The sequence below is a fragment of the Octopus bimaculoides genome, chromosome 13, assembly GCF_046866305.1.
Source record: "Octopus bimaculoides isolate indiv1 chromosome 13, ASM4686630v1, whole genome shotgun sequence".
NCBI lineage: Eukaryota > Metazoa > Mollusca > Cephalopoda > Octopoda > Octopodidae > Octopus > Octopus bimaculoides.
Window position 1 is genome coordinate 64496885 of NC_142940.1, and position 7500 is coordinate 64504384.

The 7500-nt window shown below is 36.5% G+C and overlaps 1 protein-coding gene across 4 annotated transcripts in view; it reads left to right on the top strand.

Moving 5' to 3' along the window:
- The window catches only part of LOC106867777 (prestin), a 93469-nt gene that overhangs the window by 7723 nt on the left and 78246 nt on the right, over nt 1-7500 (top strand). The window contains exon 2 of one of the 4 annotated variants that reach the window (XM_089361992.1): nt 4839-4926. The exons of the other annotated variants lie outside the window; for them this stretch is intronic. The gene's annotated coding sequence lies outside the window, so the exon portion shown is untranslated. The remainder of the gene's footprint in view (nt 1-4838; nt 4927-7500) is intronic. 4 annotated transcript variants of the gene reach the window in all.

A 7500-nucleotide genomic window follows, 5' to 3' on the forward strand; every position in this document is an offset into this window, starting at 1 on the left:
GCTATAGCAATTCTGTCCTCTAAGCAATTTTAAGGGGTTTGTGTTAGTCGATACAATGGAATCCAGAAATTGGTTGGTATCGACCTGGAAAGGATGAAGGGCAAAGTTGATCTCCAGAGAATTAGTAATAAGAGCAAGAAAAAACCTGAAAAATATTGAAATCGTTTTTTTTTTCATTCGCTTTCACACTTTTGCCAAAACAAAGGATAAATCACCCGAAAACACTCATTATATGTGGACAAAATAGTCTTGTTTTTATTTAGATTTTAAGTTTTTTGTTTACATCTAATCACATTTCATATTGAAAATTTTTCTCAGATACGCAGAAAGCAAAATATTATAACCGAAACATGACAGAAAAACAGTACAAAAATAAGGTATGACACGAAAAAAGAAGAAAATTATCATTTTAATGAACAAGTAATAAAAGAAAAATATTTTGAACAGTCTAACAATAACTTTGAAGATCGTGACAACAGCAACAACATCTGCACAGTGACAAACGTTTTTATTTATTCATATAAAACTAGTTTTGGATGTGTTGTGTCACAAACAGAAGTTTTAGATTTAACACAGTCCCCATCCGAAACAGAGAGAATGATTTTCTAAAATCAGATATTAATGCCTCCTTGTCGCAGGATGTAATCTAAGAGAACAATGAATAAGTAAATGAATGAATGAATTAATTAATATCAGTATTTTGAAAAAAAAATGGCAGATCAAAGTGACAGACAATGGCCAAACACGTCATGTCGCAAACAGGGTTAGAGACACACAGATTGGCGGAAACTATGCAGTGACATCACAATAAATTGTGAAAGTCTTATCCAGAAGACAAAGGTTTTATCTACCACCGCCAACTCTAAAAATACTAATGATTGACTTTGAATGGTTGAGACAACAGCAGGAACAATGTCCGGTGAATAGGAACATGTAGAGATCTAACCCGACCTACCCAGCACTTTTTAACATTCCTCATATCTTATTATCTTTTATTTACATCTAATTGCTTTGTTTTATTATATTTCTGTGTAATTACTAATTAAATAACTTTACAATTTGTCATCGTGTGTTTAATGTCTCTCATTTCCTCTGTCGTTTCTAGATAACATTTTGCTCCGCTTCACACGTCTTCAGAATTTTCTGTTTAACTCTCATCATATTTTGTATTTCTTTCGGCCAAGGTGACTAATAAAGACAACATAATGATGATGATGATGATGATCATCATAATAATAATAATAATAATAATAATAATAATAATAATAATCAAAGATAGACAAAACCAAGTAGATTCCCAATGTAGGTTATGTAAATCAAAAGCGGAAAGTGTTGCTCATATAGTAAGTGAATGTAGCATGTTGGCACAGCAAGAGTACAAGAAAAGACATGATAACCTAGGGAGAGAAATCCACTAGGAGCTTTGCAGAAAGCTAGGATTTTAACATACTGATAAATGATATGAACATGAACCTAGTAAAGTACTGGAAAGTAAGAAATATAAGATGTTGTGGTATTTCAGACTGACAGAGTAATAGAAGCTAGAAGGCCTGGTTTAGTAGTAGTAGTAAAGAGAATAGAAAGTGCCAGACGATTGACTTTACAGTACTGGAGTACCGAAAAGTACTGGAGTTGGAGAAATGTGAGATTTTGTAGAACTTTCCTATTCAAACGGACAAGAAATGAAAAATATTAGGCCAGACATAACAATTATAGATAAGGAAAAGCGAATTCGCTTACTTATCGACCCATCATGACCGTTTTTGAGTCCAGGATTGTAAATAAAGAGGAAGAAAGAGAAAAAACAATACAATCCCTTAAAATTTGAAATAGGAAGAATTTGGAGCATGGGAACAGTAAAGGTCGTGCCTGTAATAATTGGTGCGTTGGGAACAGGAAGCAAAGATATAGACAAAATGGCTGAAGGAGATGGAAATAGAATGCTCGGTAGAGCTTCTACAGAAAGTTTGTCTCTTAGGGACAGCAAAGATTTTCAGGAGGGTTCTAAGCACTTGAAAGACTGCTGAAAACTTGTAGATACCTAAAGTTACAGGTAGTAACCCGCTATCAACATAATTCTTACCAGGAATAAGACCGAACCTGAGCAAAACCAAAATAATAATAAACGCCCGGATGCAATACCAGGCAGAGGCTCTCATGGCTTCTGATCATAACTAATTGGATGTGTTATCATGTATATATTTTGTCTTGGTATAAAAGATTGGCTACAACAAATATTCTGCTCAATATCACAGATTTGTTTGTCAGTTGTTTGATCTTAACCAGTTGAGCATGTCCCTTGGTGGTTTGACTATATGTGCATCTCTGATCACGAGCAGAAGTAGTGGGGGAGCATCATAGCCATGTGTTGAAAGGAATTCTTTGGAGTTTGAATAATTCACCTCTGGAGGCATGGATATTTCATTCAACATCTTTAAACAGACCTTATTCAGGAATCTGTCTGTCTGTCTGTCTGTCTATACACACAAGCAAACACACACTCGTCCGCACACATATATTGGTCGTTAAAATGACAAAATTTTTTTAACTTTCAGTACAAGACAACGAAGTTTCTTTTTCTTGTAATATTTATACCCACCTACACGTGTGTGTGTGTGTGTGTGTGTGTGTGTGTGTGTGTGTGTGTGTGTGTGTGTGTGTGTGTGTGTGTGTGCGCGTGCGTGCGCGCGCGTGCGTGCGCGCGCGCGCGCGCGTGTGTGTTCGCCTGTAGCTCATACACTCCTGCTTGAGTTATAAATTTATTCTCCGTTTGTATTTTTCTGACAATGAAAATTCCTCCCTCCATGGTACTTGCCACTCCCTCTTCCACCCGTTTCTCCTCTCACTCTGCCTCTCTCCTTAAACGTGACGCACCCCTCATCTCTCCACCCACATTCATTTTCTGCTCATCTCATTGTCACTCTCCCACTATTTGTTCTTCGGCCGTCTCATATCTCCTACGCTCTTTCTCCTTACTGTGACATCGAATAAGTATGCAAAAGCTATCCCCCTCTCTCTCTTTCTATATACATCTATATATGTATGTATGTATGTATGTACCCCAAAAGGTATCAATAAGGGCTTGTTTATTTATGCATCCTTGACTTACAGTTGTTTATTATTTATGCCTTTTCTTGTATATCCCGCTGTGTAAAAGATCAGCTTAACTAGGGAATGCCACCATGGCTTAGCGAAATTGACTTGTAATGGATGTTAACTTCATCCCTTGCCTTAGGATTACCTACAGTTCTATACCAATCTGAAACCATTTTGTTAGCCTGGTATATCTATGGATAATCTCTTATTTGTAACACTTTATTCTGATGCGTATACACACATACACACACACACACACACACACACACGCACACACTCACACACTCACACGCGTGTGTGTAGACATGTAGTGTATCCGTGGTTATGGTTGGTTAGAAAGTCGCTGGACGTGTCATTAACAATCGCAAGGAAGAGCGAAATCACGTGATTGGTTGTTTCGGCGGCCGTGCTGAACGATTATCGTCCGTTATCGATATAAACACGAGTGCTTTTATGCACCACGAGTTCATATGAGAGGACCTCGCATGACCAACAATGCAGTTTTTTGTGGGAGATAACGATTACCTTTTAGTATTAATACTGCTTCTTTCGCTATTAATTGTATGTATGTATGTATGTATGTATGTATGTATGTACGAACGTATGTGTGTATTTATGTATTCATGTATGTATGCATGCATGTACGTAGTACGCATGTATGTATGTACGAACGTACGTACATATGTATATATGTATGTACGAATGTATGTACGTAGGTACGTACATATGTATGTATGTATGTATGTATAATTCTTACATGCTTTTATTTTTATTATTATTGAAATTATAATTTACTCTCTGATCGAAAACTGCAGTTTCTGCGAGATTGCTCGTAACACACACGCGGGTATCGAGGATAAATATGTGTTCACATTCGGCTGTATATTTTTGGAAGTGTTCGCTGAATATCGGTTATGCGATGACGCTTGATCGCGTACATATTTAATCCTAACACTCTCAAATTTATATTTCGAAATGCTGCACTGAAGATGAGAAATAAGTAAATAAATATGACTTTACTTTCATCTCGAAACGTGTATGTAGCTAATCTGAGCCGAGTGGATTCGTTATTTTTTCTTTTTGCCTACGTAAAAAAGTGTGTTACTGTTCTTTTATGGCAGTTGAAAATGCATTTAGCTCCTATTTCTAGATCAGTGAGTGGCAAAGCAATTAGCTAACCCATGATTATAATTATCTTATATAATTATAGAATATTTATATTACATGCCGTATATTTTCGTCGGTAATTTCTTTAACGATGTGTCTTGCAAGTGCCTCTTGTTATAAATGCATAGTGATCTGATGCGAGAGTGTTGGAAATGTATGTCTGGTATAACAGTTCTAATCACGAAGTTTACAACTTCCACATTTCGAATGAAATTTATTGCTCACTATGTCATTTTAGTTTTTTGCATGATCACATGATCACATGTTGGCAGTAATTTATAGGAAGGCTTGGAACTTTTGTGTTTTTCTAAGGTATTTATTCGTATAAGTCTATGGTTGAGTGACGTTTTCTATTGCTAAAGATACTTTCAAAAACGTGTCGATGTATTTCACAGTTTATTATGCATTCGATTCATAAAATCTTTATTTGTGTTTTTTTTTAATTTGTAGTAGGTGTGGCATCAAATCTATTTGCTGTCTCGCATTTGTATTTATACTGCTGAATGGCTTAAGCTGTTCTTTAGAATCCCATTGTAGACTAATATTTAATACATCGCATAAATTTCTTGATGTAGGACTTTATCGAGGAGGATCTAAATACTCATCTAATCGGGGATTTTACCACTGATAGTTTACATCTTCCTGGGTATTCATTGTCTCTCAGTAAGTACAAATATTTTATTTGTATCTTTGGTATAAATGGACGTGATGGGTCTGGTGTTATCTGGGTGAAGGTATCTAAAAGTGATGTCGATTTTTTTAAAATTAAGTATTTTATTAATATTGCTTTGGTTGTTGACTTTTAGTGCCGAGTTATATTCCAGGTTCTTTAGTGTCGTAGTCTCTTCTTCTGCAGCTATTACGATGAGTATATCGTTCACATATTTGGTGTAAGCCGATCACTGTAGTACTTGTGTACCACTGACAACGCGTTCATCTTCCAGTAACAGCATAAATCCGTAATATCCTCGAACTATACTTTGATTCTAAGGGAGTTTAGCCGATATTGAGATTATTTGGTCGGGGATACATTATGTGACATCGTTCAGGAAGAAAAGCCTCCAATTAAAACTGGGTGGCCATGTCTATGTAAATGTGTAACTATTTAGCTTCTGTCAAGATTTTGATGAACTTTTATCAACTGTAAAAACGCTCTTGTTGTTTGTTCATTCCACCCAGCTGTAAATGGCAAAACCCCACAACCGACCGGCGGGAGGTATCAGCGGGATTGTTGTGACCTCGGTCACTAATATATATATATATATATATATATATATACATACACCGTCGTAAAAAGGGTAAGCAGCCCAGAGAATCACTGTAGGACTTAAAGGACATTACACCCCCCCACCTAAATTCCTCCTTTCCGAAAAATGCTTCCATCTTCGTTCACTCTTATTTCTCTAATTCTAATTAAAGAGAAATAATTATTTAAATAATTAAATTTAACCAATCTATTCATATCTGAGAGGAATTTGCTTTTCCATGGTGAAACTTATTGAACTCTCTTCTGAATTGTGTGCGCGCGCGTGTACTCGTATGTGTGTGTATATGTGTGCATGTGTATGTGTGTGTGCATGTGAGTGTGTGTGTATATATATATATATAGGTGTGTGTGTATGCAAGAATGTGTGTATATATATATATATATGCATGTATGTGTGCGTATATGTCTATGTGCATATATATATATATATATGGTGTATGTATGAGTATGTATGTATATATATGTGTGTGTATATGTGTTTATATCTATGTGAGTATGTGTCTATATGTATACGTGTGTGAGAGAGAGAGAGAGAGAGAGAGTGTGTGTGTTCCATTCATCGTTAAAACCGGACGTTGTTCTCTCGTACGATATTTTATTTCTTCACTTCTCGTATTTCATTATTAATTTCTTTCTTGTTACATAACCTAACCTCTTCTCAGGCTCTCCCACTCAATCTCACTGTCTATCTACCTATATGTATGTATGTATATATGTATGTATATGTATGTATATATATATACATACGCAGATACATATATATGTGTGTGTGTGTGTGTGTGTGTATTCCCACCCCCTTTCTATTTTCTTAATAGTAACTTAACATTCCCAAGCAACACCTGCAGAAACCGATATCGTAAATCACTGTGTGTGTGTGTGTGTGTGTGTGTGTGTGTGTGTGTGTGTGTGTGTGTGTGTGTGTGTGTGTGTGTGTGTGTGTGTAGTTGTTGATACTTTTGTTTTGTTGCTGTTACGATTGTTAGATGGTCGAGTCCCCAAATCCGGTCACACGGGTCTGTGATCATAAATATACTCACCATATTCTCCTGACCTTTCATCATTAAGTCTGACAAGATATAATTTGAAAGAATTTGGCTGCCATTTTGGCAGAATAAGCGACCGTATAGAGTAGACCTGTACAAACTGGGGCCCGCGGCACTTTCTAAATGGCACGCCTAATTTCACGGGGACAATAACAGTTATTGAAATGCTTTTTGTCGTGTGGCCGTCTGGTGATTAGCTATATCTCATCCGACCCGCTTCTCCAGAAAGGTTGCCCAAATCTAATAATAGAGTCTCCCATATTGATTCATGTTGTTGTTGTTGATGTTGGCCAATCCTAGCCAACTCTGTTAAAGAAGATCTCTGGCAAGGGAGGTAATCAATTTTTTGATCCATTCAGTCGATGTTTCAAGACTTGACTCTTCTGCCTTTATTGCAGACCGTAATGATAAAATCGACTTTAAAATTTAAGATGCAAACATCAATGGTTCTGCTTCCCAAAACGGTAAACTATTTTGCTGTGAGATTGATTCGTTCAATGGAATGCCGACGACATGGCATTCCCATTGTCAGCTGATGGCTGTCTGCAAGCATAGTGACAAGAATGGTCACTTTTCATATGGGATTTGGATTATACAGTTCTATATTTAAGAGATGAGGAATTATGTACATTATTTACATTTGACGGATATTTGTCCTCATCTTGTTTGTTGTTAACACAACGTTTCGGCTGATATACCCTCCAGCCTTCATCAGGTGTCTTGGGGAAATTTCGAACCTGGGTTCTCATTCCTAAGGTATTTTTCGAATAACAACAACAACATCGAAAAATACCTTATGAATGAAAATCCAGGTTCGAAATTTCCCCAAGACAGGCTGGAGGGTATATCAGCCGAAACGTTGTGTTAGCAACAAACAAGATGAGGACAAATGTAAATAAGGGATTTGGATTGTTCTAGATATGTAAG